Source organism: Vombatus ursinus, unplaced genomic scaffold, assembly GCF_900497805.2.
Source record: "Vombatus ursinus unplaced genomic scaffold, bare-nosed wombat genome assembly UNPS02014779.1, whole genome shotgun sequence".
Classification (NCBI taxonomy): domain Eukaryota; kingdom Metazoa; phylum Chordata; class Mammalia; order Diprotodontia; family Vombatidae; genus Vombatus; species Vombatus ursinus.
In genome coordinates, this window is record NW_020954557.1 from 33,507,283 (window position 1) to 33,521,789 (window position 14,507).

Below are 14,507 nucleotides of genomic sequence, written 5' to 3' on the forward strand. Positions count from 1 at the left end.
TGCATTTGGAGGCAGAAGACAGGTTGGGAGCCTACCCTTGTTATTTTCTAGTCAAATATGATTACTGGCAATTTATTCAATCTCTCTGCACCTTTGGAAATCAGTCCTCTCATACATAAAATTGAAGATGATAACATTTGCACAAAGTCCCAAAGAAACCACTTTCTATACTGTAAAGTTTTATTTAAGGCTGTTATTATTGTTAGAGTAATCATTAACTTCAGTATAATGCAAAATATGTAGAAACAGTTTTTATTCCAGGACTAACAGCAGAAAAAGTGAGGATTGACAGTAATCATGTCATACCTTTTAAAGAAATGCCCAAACTTTAATACATACTCTTCAGACACAGTCACATACTCTTGGTGACACAGGGAGGAACAATTTCCTAATGGAGGACACTGTGAATATTTTTCTTTTGTTCACTCAACCCTTTGACATTACTAACTATATCCTTCAACCATGCTATATCATGTCATTAGCCTTGCCTCTTGTGACTTGTGGACATCATGTGACCCATTGATGTGACATCATTTGTCTCTCCCCTGTGACATCATTAAGCCCATGCCTATTGATGTCATCTGGGAATGTTCTCATGCAGACTTCATACAAGCTTTCCAATAATATCAGTGGTGATATTTACTAACTAAGAGGGCTGTGATTCTGGCTTATATTGTGCCACCCTGGTAAGTCTCATAACCTTTTTCATAATGCCTATTTCCACATCCTTCACAGGATTAGTATGAAAATAAAATGAGGTAATTTATGTTAAGTGATTTGGAAATATTAAGGTATTATGTAAATATTAGTTACTATTATTTCTGTGGGATTTTTTAAAAAAGGTTCTTGTTTCTGTGGAATTTATAAATCTTTTTGCCCTCTGGATTTTACAAAGTAAGTCATTTCTGTAAGATTTATGATTTTCCTTTCTAGTCTAGCTTTTACAAAGTTGGTCTTATTCCATTGGATTCATGAATCTCTTCCATGAGGTTTATTTCATAAAGAAAAATGAATACTGTCCCCAAGTCATTTAGACAAGGTACTGGCCAGCTCTTGATGCATCTGGTTTCAGAAGCTACTACATGTGCTTTTGAAAATAAGACATGACTAAGACATGAGTGATGACATTTCTAAAGAAACTGGTTGTGAATTTACTGATTAAGATGACAGTCTGTCACTTGGCACTCTGGGAACAACAAAGGAAGATGATTTGATTCATTCCACATAGCAGGAGACCCAGGTTGGGAACTAGGCTAGGCTAGAGCCACAGCCACTCAAACGCTGAGTTCTGAGTTAAGTGTGTTGGCCCCAATGAGCTATAAATACTTGGGCTTTTAAAGATTTTCATAACTTGACCACTTCATAACTTACGCTTTATTCTATAATCTAGCAATACTGACCTTCTTGCTGTTCCTCCTATATGACATTTAGAGACCAACTTAATGAAATACACCATCTCCTGACTCCATTCCTATGTCTAGAACTCTTTCCCTCCTCACCTCTACTTCCTGGCTTCTCTGGTTTCCTTCAAGCTCATATCCCATCTTCTATAGCAGGCCTTTCCTAGGTCCTCTCTCCCCATTTCTAATTCCTTCCCTTTGAGACTATCTTTCACTTACATTCTATTATGTCATATATGTGTATTTTTTTTTGCACAGTGTTTCTCCCTCTAGATTGGGAACTCCTTGAGGGCAGGGGAAACGGTTTTGCCTTTCTTTGTATCCCTAATGCTTAGCACAATGCCTGATGCACAGTAACGCGTAATGGCATATCTTTGATTACAAGGACTTCTTTAGCCATTTAACTACTTCATTATTGGCGACAAAATGGTGGATGCTTTGTTGACTTAAAAACTTTTTGATGAGGCTATCAAAAAATTATTTTTCTGTCTCTATGGAGCTTTGCAGCCACCCTACTCATGTCAAAAATTAATTTGAAAGCATGGAACATCTGATTCATCTTATCTTTCCATAACACTCAGGCATTCTTTAACATAAACTTAAGGTCACAGATATCCTCAGAAAATTGGTTCGTGATCATCAGATCTGCCTGCTTATGGGCATCTACATCTGGAGCTTTGTTGCTCAGTTGTTTTTCAGTCATGTCCAACACTTTGTGACACCATTTGGGGTTTTCTTGGCAAAGATACTTGAGTGGTTTGCCATTTCCTTCTCCAGCTCATTTTTCACATGAGGAACTGAGGCAGACAGAGGTTAAATGACTTGCCCAGGGCCACAGCTAGTAAATGTCTCAGGCCAGATTTGAACTCAAGAAGATAAGTCTTACTGAGTCCAGGCCTGGCACTCTATCCACTGTGCCACCTAGCTACCCTACATTTGGAATTATGGTTTTGTTAATAAGGCAGGTGACCCACATGGGTTTCTTAAATGTGTAAATACTCCTCAGCCAATTTGACCCTTGCTCACTCCTCCACCCCTCTCTAAAATCTCTTGAAAGAGAATGCATACACTGTATTTGCCCATTATACCCACAGTGTAATACCCACATATACAATTACATAGAGGTAGAGATTTATCTTGATGTAGATATCTATACATATATCTACATAAATCTCTCTTTCTCTGTCTCTGTTTCTCGGTCTCTCTCTGTCTCTGCCTCTCTTTCTCTCTGTCTCTGTTTCTTTCAACTCTCTCTCTCTCTTTCTTAATAGAGCCTTAGTTCTATACATAAAATACCCTAGATTAATAGAATCCCACCAAATGTACTGAGGGGGAGAGTAAATCAAGTATCTTACATTTTATATTTCATGGTTTGGTATCAGAGAAGGTGTGTGAATGGTTTTCTATGTTTACTATTTTACATTGCCCATTCTCCAGTATGAGATCCCTGTGCTCTATTGAAAGTATAGTTTTGTTTAAAATCTCCCACAGTTTGTGGGTGACTGTCTAGATAGGGTTCTTCAGAGTTAAAAACCTCATTCAGGGAGATTCCCACAAAATGGTCCCCAACTCCTGTTATAATCCATACTTTCAGTTTATAAGACACACATGTGATAAGTTTCAGCACTTGGGGGATTTTTAGTTTTGTACAGATGTCAGGGCTTTCTTGCATTTGTAACATCATCAGATCATTCTAAGCAGGAGTGTATCAGTTACACTGATGCATGCACACACACAGACACACTCATCACAACAGTCTGGTTTGGTTCTTTCTAAACATTTGAAAAGAACCAAAGCCAAACAGCCTTCCCTTTTTTGACAATTAGATGGTCATATTTCACCCTACAGTCATCTTCTTCCAACTGGTAGGATCAGTCATCATTCATGTTTCATTTTTGCATTTTGATTGTGAAGTAGTGACAATACATGCAGACCTTTAGGAAAGGTTCTGCTCCACTGTCATAATCAGCAAAGCTCTCTAAGGGTAGAAATTGATAGAGAAATCTTTTTTTTAAACCACAAATACTAGCCACCACACACACACACACACACACACACACACACACACATGCACACAGATATACACATATGTATATAAAACTAACACATATGTATGTATGTATTTCTCTCTCCACAAGCCTTTGGCCCTGGTACCTCATGATGTAGCAGTTTTATACTTCTCCTTTCCTATACCACAACTTATTCATGTGATGATTAAAAGAGATCTTTTGAGCTACAAAGATTAGACACTCCTGAAGTTACTAGTTTTGTCTTATTAACCATTAGAATGTAAGCTTCTTGAGGGCAATGACTGTCTTTGCTTTTCCTCTTATCCCTAACCCTTATCACAGTACCTGGAACATAATAAGTGCCTAATAAAGGCTTATTAACTGACTGTTGAATGACTCTTAAAAGGGTTGTGGTAACAGGTTCATCTGGAAGCCTTATTCTTCAGCATCCCTGATTCTTGGGGATGCTCTCATCCTCTGCAGTAGAGAATCCATAGAATCTATGTTGGGCTGATTCCTATGAATCCATTTGGAAGTATGGAGAAGAAACCCTAAGCCAATATCTGTAAAAAGATTTCTATCTTTCATACTCCTCATTTTTAGGAGAAATTAGTAAATCCTACAGAAACAAGTACAACTTTAAAATAATCCAGAGGGCTAGAGAGATTTGTACATTTTGAGGAGCCACCATCAATTTTGTGAAATTCAGGTCATAAAAGCAACACCCCCAGGACCATTTTGATATACCTTCAAGTAAGATTCATATGCCTCTATCCGAGGAAAAACCCTTGATCTTTCTGAGTGGGCAGCAGATGTGGGTCAGAGGAGCATTCTTCAAGGAGCAGGACTGACAAGTTTGACTGACAGCCTAGGAGCTTACTACTTTTACAGCCTCTATTCACTTAATGACATGCCTCTGCTTGCTTTAGGAATGGATCTCAGAACTTGTCAAGTGTGATATGTAAAGAGACTGTCGATCTGGTACCAACTTTCCAAAAAATGACCTTGGACTAATTTTTCTTTACATGCTGGGCAATTAGGGTGACAGATTGGTAAAGAGTCAAAATACTTATCTCGAATTCATTTTTGCTAGTATTGACAAAGCCACAGACATTGGAAAGGGATAAGGAGGTTATGATTGTTAAACCAAATAAATTTCAATAAAAATGCATGCTAGATCATTTGTAATTCTGGTCCTAAACCCAAATATAGTATGTTGTGTTAGTAGCAGAAAGACTTTCTCAGATTATGAAAGGGAATCGAGTGACTGAGTCTGTTAGAAATGAAACATTCTGCAATTTCTTTTAGTCTGCTTAATCGTTAATGCCACAATGGAATCTTGAGAAATTATAGATTCATAGACTGTTGGAGCTTTAAATAACTTTAAAGAAGTAATGTGCTAGTAAGTGCTTAACAACAGGCTCTCCTGCCTTCTCCTCCAAATATATACATAACACAACTTTACATTTAACCTATATTATTCACATTTTCTTGATTTTGTTTTTAAATCTAAACAATCAACAAAACAATAAATCAAGCTCTCATTTGAGATGCTTGCCAATTTCTGAGGTATAATTGTTCATACTGAAAATTTAAAAGTCAGCTCTTGTAGGACAGTATGAGCTGATTCCAGTTAAACCCTGCTTGAAAGGTCATTTAGTCCAAACTCTTTATCTTATAGACAAGGAAATTGTGGCCCAGAGAAATTACGTAATTCACATAAAGTTATGCAACTAGTTAATCGTAGAGTTAGACTGCAAACCCAGGTCTCCTAATTCCTTCTTCATGTGGTCTATCAGATGCTTCTGCCTAATGCAAATTCTGTTGCCTTGTTATGAAATAGTACTATGCTATACGACATGTAGTAATGTACACTCTAAAAGAAACTGGAGTAAGAGGAAGCAATATAGCCTTCTCTGTCCTCCAATTATTCCAACAAAGAGAATGGAAGAACACCAGGTCAAGTGGTGATCAGTAAAGCCAAGAAAAAGTTCCAGTGGGTCACTTTTCCAGTCCAGGTCAGCATAAAAAGCCAGCTAGAGGCCTGGGGGCACTAGGGAGGAAGGCCCCTGAAGAACCTTCTATCATAGGTACTTTGCTGAGGACCTGAGGCACCCATGTCCAGACTGAGATCAGACTAGGAGAGCAGAGATCAGATTTTGCCCCCTTAGGATATGCTGAAAGTTTGTAGCTTCTTGCTTATGTCATCCTCAGATGTCTTTAAAGAACACAGCATCTCATACCTGCTGAAAGCAGCAGCATAACCCAAGAGAATATAGATCAGGACCAAACAAGGCCTCAATGTTCCTTCCAAAATTGTGCAGAGCCTAGCCCTAAAACAAAGTTCCAGTGAAGAAAATGAGACTGAAAGGATAAGCAAACAAAAAAGACACCAGTGATAAAAAAGCTAATATGAAGGTAAGGATTCCCAGGACAGACTGAGAAGAGCTATTGCTCCATAATATGGATAAGAAAAACCACAATGACACAGCTTGACCACAAGATCAACTCTAACTCCTGAAAGAAATGAAGTGAGAGATTTTATGAATGATAGCATGAATGAAGTAAGAACTCTAGAGAAAAGAAGTGGAAGGAGAATTAGCAGCTTCATACCAGAAGTGCATAACCTTAGCCAATTAATTGATTCCCATAAAATTATAATAGATTTAATGAAAAGTAATAACTCTATGAAACAAGAAATGTTAAAACAAGGTCAAAAGACTGGGAACAATAGAAGAAAATATAAAAAGCTTCATATAAAAAACAAATGATTGAAAAATAGGTTAAAGAGAGTTTTCATACACACATACACACATATGTCATTTGATTATAAAGAAATCATAAATGGCAGGTAGATCCAAGATGGCGGAGTAAAAGGAAGCAATGTAGCTGAGCTCTCTTCCACAACTCCTCCAAAACTATAAAATGCACCAGACTGAACCATGATGAAGAAATTCAGCAAATGTCATAGTTCTTCCTTTGTCTGGTCCAAGTCAGCATAAGGAGACAGAGAGGTCTGCAGACACTAGAGTCAGGGTCAGGGCAGGAGAATTTGGTGGTGTGAGGAACACTGCAGTGCCTAGGGGAGAGGCTGTACACCAGTATAAAAGGAGATCCCAGATCCACACTGGGGCACCTCCAAACCCACACTAGGGCACTGCAGTGTGGTAAGGTGTTAACTGGTAGCTTTGTCACTTGCTACTCAGTCTTGGGTCACAGATCCAGGGAAGTGTACTAAAGAAGAAGGAAGTTCAGAGGCCAGCAGAAGCAGTGGTGTGGCTCAGACCTCAGGTGCAAAGCAGGTTCTCACCTTGAGCACCTAACCCAACCTTCAGAGAAACAACCAAGGCAGTAAACCCAGACCTAAGGGGAGCTTACAATTCTGCCACTTTAAACCAGTTGAATGATAGGTATCAACTAGCAGTTGGACAATATGGTACATGAAGTAAACAGGTTAAGTTGGCTTTAGGGTCACATTCACATTGGGCAGGATGAAGAAGCAGACTATTCTTGCATAGACCCAGACCCAAGTCAGACACTAGCAGAGTTCATACAAGGAGGGGAAGGAATCAGACTGCCCTGGACCGGATTTCTTTGGTAGCACTGAAAGCTTGCAAGTTCCTAGGCTGCCTGAGATCTTATGATAACACAACATTCAATACCCCAAGAAAACAGCAACAGGACTAGCCCAGACCTTCCTCCCAGACGTGTTGCATCAGGTCTAAAGTCTAAAGTCAGGAAAAAGGCTGGAATAATGGGCATACATAAAAAGAACTGCACCACAATGAACTATTATTATAATAGGAATGCTTAAGAGATAAACCAGAAGAAGAAAACCACTCTAAAACATTTAAAAGCAGTACCTCAGAGAAAAACACAATTTGAGCACAAACTTAACTAGAATTCCTGGAAGAGATGAAGCAAGAGTTTAAGAAGGTTATTTTTTTATAAATGGAATAAATGTACTTAAAGAAAAAATGGAAAATAAATGATAGCTATGGAAGAAAGATTTGGAAAGAGAATTAACAGTTTAGCTCAAGAGGTACAAAACCCTTCTCAAGCAACAAAAGCCTTGAGAATTTGAATAGACTAAATAGAAGCTAGTGACTTTTTGAGGCAACAAGAAATATTAAAACACAATTCAAAAGGCTAAAAAATGGAGGAAAATATAAAGTATTTCACAGCAAAAGCATTTGGCCTGAAATACAGGTCAAGGAGGAAAAGATAATAATCATTGGACTATCTGAACACTGTGACCAAAAAACCGAGCCCAGACATTCTATTTCAAAAAATCTTAAAAGAAAACTTCCCAGCTCTGTTAGAACCAGATAACCTCTTGAAAGAATCTCCCAAATGAAAACTCTTAGGATCATCAAAACCAAAATCCAGAGCTTCCAGGAAAAAAAAGTACTGCAAGCAGCCAGGAAGAAAGAATTCAAGTACTTAGGAACCACAGTTATTATCTACTAATGATAAAGCTACATGAAAAAGCAGCTGAGAACTTGGAATACAATATTTCAGAAGGCAAAGATTATGGATTATTAAAAGTTATGGCAAAAGTTATAGTTAAGAATAACTTACCAGCAAAACTGAGTATAATACTTGTTTGTCCTTGGTTTTCTAATAACATGGGCTTTGCCTGTGAATTTAAGTGAGGCAAAGTTGCACAAATTCATCAGCCTCACTCTTTCTTCCTGAGTCGTTGAAGTCCAATGGCTGGAAAAAAGTCAAGACAATGGACAAGGATGTAGTGGATAACCTTGGCACCAAGCTCTAAGTGCTCCATAGAACCTACTTCAGTTGCCTTTATAGACATTGAAACAAATTGTTCTCATGTACCCATTCTACCATGAAAAGTCTTCACATGATTCAGATAGACATCCCCCTAACTCACTGACAGGTTTGAGGCCTGTTATTTACCCTCAACCTGGTTTAGCCCATCTGTCAAGACAGTCTTACCATGATGTGACCACTGAACATGCTATAGTTCTTTGAAGTCATAGGTGAGGGTTGAGTGAATCAGGTGGATCCCAAGGGTGGATAAGCAGCCCTGAAAAGGGCTCAGCAAGCCCTCACACTAGAGGTGCTAGTCCACCCTGAATACCCCATACACCTATACAACGATGAAGGTGTGGGAATGGACGTTTAATGAAATAGAAGACTTCCAAACATTTCTGATGAAAAGACCAGAGCTACAGAGAAATTCTGAAGTACAAACACAGGAGTAAAGAGAAACGTACTAAGGTAAACATGAACGAACAATGATAAAGGACTAAATAAGGATAAACTACTTATATTCAAATATGGGGAGCTGGTACATGTATCCCCTTTGAACTCTATCATCATTATTAGAGGGTATAGAGGGACTCCAATTAAACAAAGCCTGGAAATGATTCTGTTGTTTCTTGATGATCTTAAGAAAACAATGGAAAGAAAGGAAAAGAGGAATACACTGGGAGAAGGGGGAGAAGATTAGGAAAATTATCTCACATCATCAGGATGCACAAGTACATAGCTATATAAACGAGGAAGGATGGGTGAGCAGGTGACATTTGAACCTCACTCTCATCTGAATGAGGGAAGAATACACACACACACACACACACACACACATGCATGCACACTCACAGAGTTGGGTACAAAACTCCATTTCACACAACAGGAAAACAGAAAGGAAAGGGAAAGGGAAGGGGATTAGAAAGAAGGTAGATTATGAGAGGGATTACTTCTAAGGAAAACAAACTATTGTGCTTCAGCTCAACTTTCAAAAGCAGGAATAACAATCATAATCTCAGACAAGGCAACAGCAAAAACAGATTTGATTAAAAGAAATAGACAAGGAAAGAAATAGGGAAACAGCATCACACATATTTGCCAAATGGTATAGCATGTGTATACTTAAAGGAAAAAGTTAAACAAGTTATAGGCAGAAATACATAGTACAACTATAATAGTTGGAGAGTTCAATGTACCCCATTTAGATCTAGACAATTAATAAAATAAAATAAAAACTAAGAAATTATGGACCTTTTTTGTAGGACAGGTAGGTGGTGCAGTGGATAGAGCCCTGGGACTGGAGTTAGAAGGACTTTGAGTTCAAATCTGATCTCATACACTTGCTAGCTGGGTGATGCTGGGCAAGTCACTTAACCCTGTTCACCTCAGTTCCTCATCTGTAAAATGAGCTAGAAAAGGAAGTGGCAAACCACTTCAGTATTTCTACCAAGAAAACCCCCAAATGGGGTCACAGAATGTTGTTCATGACTGAAATAACTCAACAAATGGACTTGAATAGAGTTGTAGAAGGTTAGGCATGATAGATCTCTAGTGACTGCTGAATGGGAGTAGAAAGGTTTATGAATATTTCTTTCCCTATGTTTTAGGGCATAAGTGCTTCATCAACAAATATAGAAAAGGAGAAATATTAAACCTATGTGTTAATGACAATGATGCAATAAAACATTCAATAAAAGGCCATTACAGACAGAATTAAAATTATTTTGAGAGTAAATAACTGACTCCTAAAATTGTAGGATCAAAGAATAAATCATATAAATGATAGATAATTTCACTAAAGATAATGACAAAAATGAGACAATGTATCAAAATTTGTGGCATATAGCCAAAGCAATCTTCAGAGGGAGAATTCATACCTCTAAACGATTTCATCAACAAAAGAGAAAGAAAAAACAAATCAATGAATTGGGCAAACAATTACAAAACCCCACAAATTAAAAGCCCCAATTAAACACCAAAATAGAAATCCTGAAAACCAACCAAGAGATGAACATGACTGAAAACAAAAAAGAAGTCCATTGATTTAATGCATAAAATGAAATGCTTCAACATTTCCTCCCCCAATAAATAAACCATTGGGTAATTTGATTTAAAAAATAAGGAAAAAAAACAAATTTCCATTATAAAAAAAGAAAAATAATAATTTACAACAAATGACAACAATATATAGGAACTAGGGATGTGCTGGTAATGTTCCACAACTGGCTCTCAAAAAAAAAAAAAGCGAGCCCAACATAATTTTAAGTTTAATCTGTACTATTAACATTTTTGACATCAGTTTTTAAATCTAGACAATCAACAAAACCACAAATCAAAACCAGACTTGTAGCAGTTTCCAATTTCTGAGCTGAAAATTTAACAATAGGTTCACTCAAGCCAGCACATCCCTAAAAGTAACCCTTTGTAAAAGCATATAATAGGTGTGTACAGAAATTATCATGGGTTCTCATTGCCCACCACTGATGAAGACTTTGTTTTGGTATTGATATCACCTTAATAAATTGCTACCTTATTTATATCACGTTGAGGCTGATGTTGATTGATAGCTGGTACATACTAAGGCTACTTCCTTGAACTTGGTAAATAGACTGTGGAGACTCAAGAGCAGAGAGAAACAGAGTTGGAAGTCCATCTAGAGAAAGGTTGATTTGATACATGTGGACTTAGTTTCTTGTAGGGAAGTTGACTCATTCATGAGGCCCTTCCATGGGTTCCAGGTGGCCTGTGGCCTCAAGTAAGACAGTTAATTTTGTCAGTAGCTAGGTGGTGAGGAGTTCTTGGCCCATGCTGAGTGCTTTAGGAAGACCCAGACCCACAGTATTGGAGTGGCAGGGGGGAAGTTACCATGAAGTACAAGTGAAGTAATTCCTGCATTAAACAGGAGCTGAGAAACACAGAGGGACAGAGTCATGACATGGCACAGCAAGCAAAAACATTACCCACAATGCAGTGCAAACTCCGTGAAGTCATTATTTTCATTTTGGTCTTTTTATTTTCAATACTTAGCATAGTGCCTGGAACATTGCTTTATTTTGTTCTGGACCTGTAATGTCATTGGTAGAAGGTACTCCCAGTAAGGAAATTACCTCTACCAGTAGTGGTCAGCACCTGCTTACAGAATTGCCTAAGGGACTGAGAGGGAACTTGAGTTGTTTGAAGAAACAGCCAGTATATTTCAAAACTGGGCCTTGAACCCAGATCTGCCTGACTTCAAAGCTGCCTTTCTATCCATTAGGGAACAATTATTCTCACCTGGAACATAATAGTAAGCACTTAGCTATGTTGAATTGAATTATTGGAATTAATCATTGCTGGGATTTAATGCATATTGTTCAAATTTGGGAAAGGGGTCAACTCTCTGGCAACCCTGAATGCTTTTCTTTTTTCAGAAGAGTCTCAATTCTGGGGTAGTGCTGTAAGTCTGGAGGTGGTTTAGGGTCCTGAAAAAAGAGGATTAATCCTCCAACAACCCTGAGTGCTTTGTCTTTGTGAGATATGGTATTACTATAAGTCTGGAAGAGAGTCAAATTTCCTAGTAGGATGTAGTCCCATGGAGAGAGAAGGAAAGTTGTCTTGACTGTTTCTGGAGTCAAGTCTTTGCATTTTTTTTTTGTTGTTGTTGGTTGAAATAAAACTATTCCTAGATTCAATGTTTTATTGGCATGAGTGATGGCATGGAAGTTGAGGATCTTTTCATCTTCTTTCTTTAAAAAATTGTTTTTGTGTTTGTTGTGGAGGCAGTTTTGCAGAATGGATGGAAAGCCAAATTTGGTTCTAGGAAGACCTGAGTTCAAGTCTCACCTTTGACATACATTGGTTGTATGATCGGGTGCATGTCAACTCTAACCTCAAAGTGCTGCAGATAACACTTTAAAGACTTAAGTTCTAAGGGAGATGTTGACCGGCATTGTAAATGTAATCTAGGTGTTCCCTCTGCAAATGAAATCACAGAACTAGATTTATACAAGAGCCAGATTCTGATGAACTTTGGCAAACCACAGGACAGGTTTTGTGAATCCCTCTCCTCTCTTCTCATCTTTTCCCTTCCTCCAAAATGAACCCTATCCTCGCAAACTCAGAGCTTTAGTTCCAGACTATAGGTTACTTTTAGATTCTAAGCACCTCCTTCTTCAGTCTACATTAATTTTTAAAAATAATTCTAGTTGATATTCTCTAAACCATCTAAATATCCCATGTAGTATATCCAAAACATGTTTTAAAAATTGGTAACAGGTGGGCTTCCCAAACTAGTTAAGCTACATAGAGAAGTTCCTCATTCTGTGTTCTAATTATAAAACCCAGATGGAAGATTTGGTCTGGAGGTTTAATTTACAACAACTACACAGGGTTAGTTTTCTACAGTCAATGCAGGATTTGACAGGTGTTAAATATTTGCTTTAACCAAGAGTTTATTTTGAACACAACAGAATTGCAGTCACTATCTCTGTATGATACTTTGAATTGGCACTCACTAGAAAGATTTAACCAGAACAATAAACGATATAAAAATAGAAAAGATATGAATCTGCCTTGGAAACACAGAAACTTTTAAGGAGGAAACAGAATCTTAGAGGAAAAAAAGTGATTCTTGAGAGATCTTAGCAAAGATTTTAAAAATTAAATTTCTTTTAATTATATTCCATTTAAATACATTATTGTTAATCATGATTAATGTTAATCATGATTAATCAATGGGACATATATCTCAAAAATAGGAATAACTATCTTTGACCAAGATTTTTGGCTAAAAATTATTTTAATGGTACTTATCATTTTAAGATACTGTCTGCCATGGTGGAAAGAGGAGCAACCTTTGGGCCAGGAATACCTGAGTTCAGATCTTGCTTCTGAACCACTGGTGTGGTTGGTCCTTTGTTTTTTTTTTTTTGTTTGTTTTTTTTGCTTGTTTGTTTTTTGAAGAGGACCAATGACATCATGAAGTGATGTCTTGACTTGCCTGTGAATTGGATTTAAGTGAGGCATCAGCCTCACTTTTTCTTCCAGAGTCATTGAAGTCCAGTGGCAGAACAAAAGTCAAGATGATTAGTGATGGCCCAGGATGCAGCAAATGACCTTGGCATCTTTGATACCCGACTGAGCTCTAAGCTCTCCACAACACCTGCTTCAGTTGCTTGACGGCCATTCTCAACTGCCCATTCCACCGAGGGAAGTCTTCACATGCTTGGGATACACATCCCCCTAACTCATCAATAGGTTTAAGGCCTTTTGGTTACCCACAACCTGGCATAGCCCATCTGCCAGCTGCTGTGTATGCAAGAGGTTCTTGGAGCCACCTCTAACCCATATTACTTAGGAACGGGCAAGTCCCTTTCAGAGCTGCAGGCACCTCTCTTGGATTGTAAATTAAATTAAGGATCAGTTGCTCATTTGCATAGGTGGAGGGAGTGGCCCAAAGCAATAAAATCCTAGGCCTGAACCAGAAAGATAAATATTTTAAGTAGTGTTTTCTTGAGATTAGTAAAAGAAAGCCTATGAAAGATAGTAGTTCATACTCCCCAGGGTAATGAATAGTCTTCTGGTCTCCATTAGTTTGTGAGTTCCTTGAGAGCAGGGACTTTTTTACCTTTCTTTGTATTCCCAACACTTAGTAGGTACTTTATTTATTAAATAGTTCATTTTATTTTATGTATTAAATAGTTTTTTTATTAAGTAGTAGATGCTTAATAAATGTTCAGTGATTGACTCATTGACTTTTTAAATGCCCTATCCTTAGCATATAAAGATGCTGCTGCTGACATTCACTCTGAGTTGTTTTTCCAATGATGGTGAAAGATTGTAACTGCTGATTAGCATCTTTAAATTAATTGACTAGGATTAAGGGTATGACCTGTAGGATTTGGGTTGTTGTTGGGTTGGATTTTTTATTTTGTTTTGTTTTTTTCATGTTCAGAAAGAGAACCTAGATAGAGAAGAGAGACCATATCCTTTGGCCTCATTAGCACCTTGCTTTAATCAGCTGAGCTAGCTAGCACAGACTAGGTTTGTTCTGCATCTAGTTATAAGTAAGGCTGAGACACTTCATTTGCAACAGAAAATGTGGGTCAAAAGGTGTCTAATTGGTATCCAGAGTGGAATAAATTGTACAGGGTTAATACAGATTCACACACTTTGTAGTTCAGAGTTCTGTCCCTGACAAAAGCAGCCTGGTGTGGAAGAAAGGGCATTTGTGTTGGGTCAGAGGAGCTCAGTTCAGATTCTGGCCCTTTCTATTAGTACCTGTGTGAGTTTGGTCCTTAGCTTCGTCCTCTGACAAAGATGATGTCTAGAATTCCTTCCAATT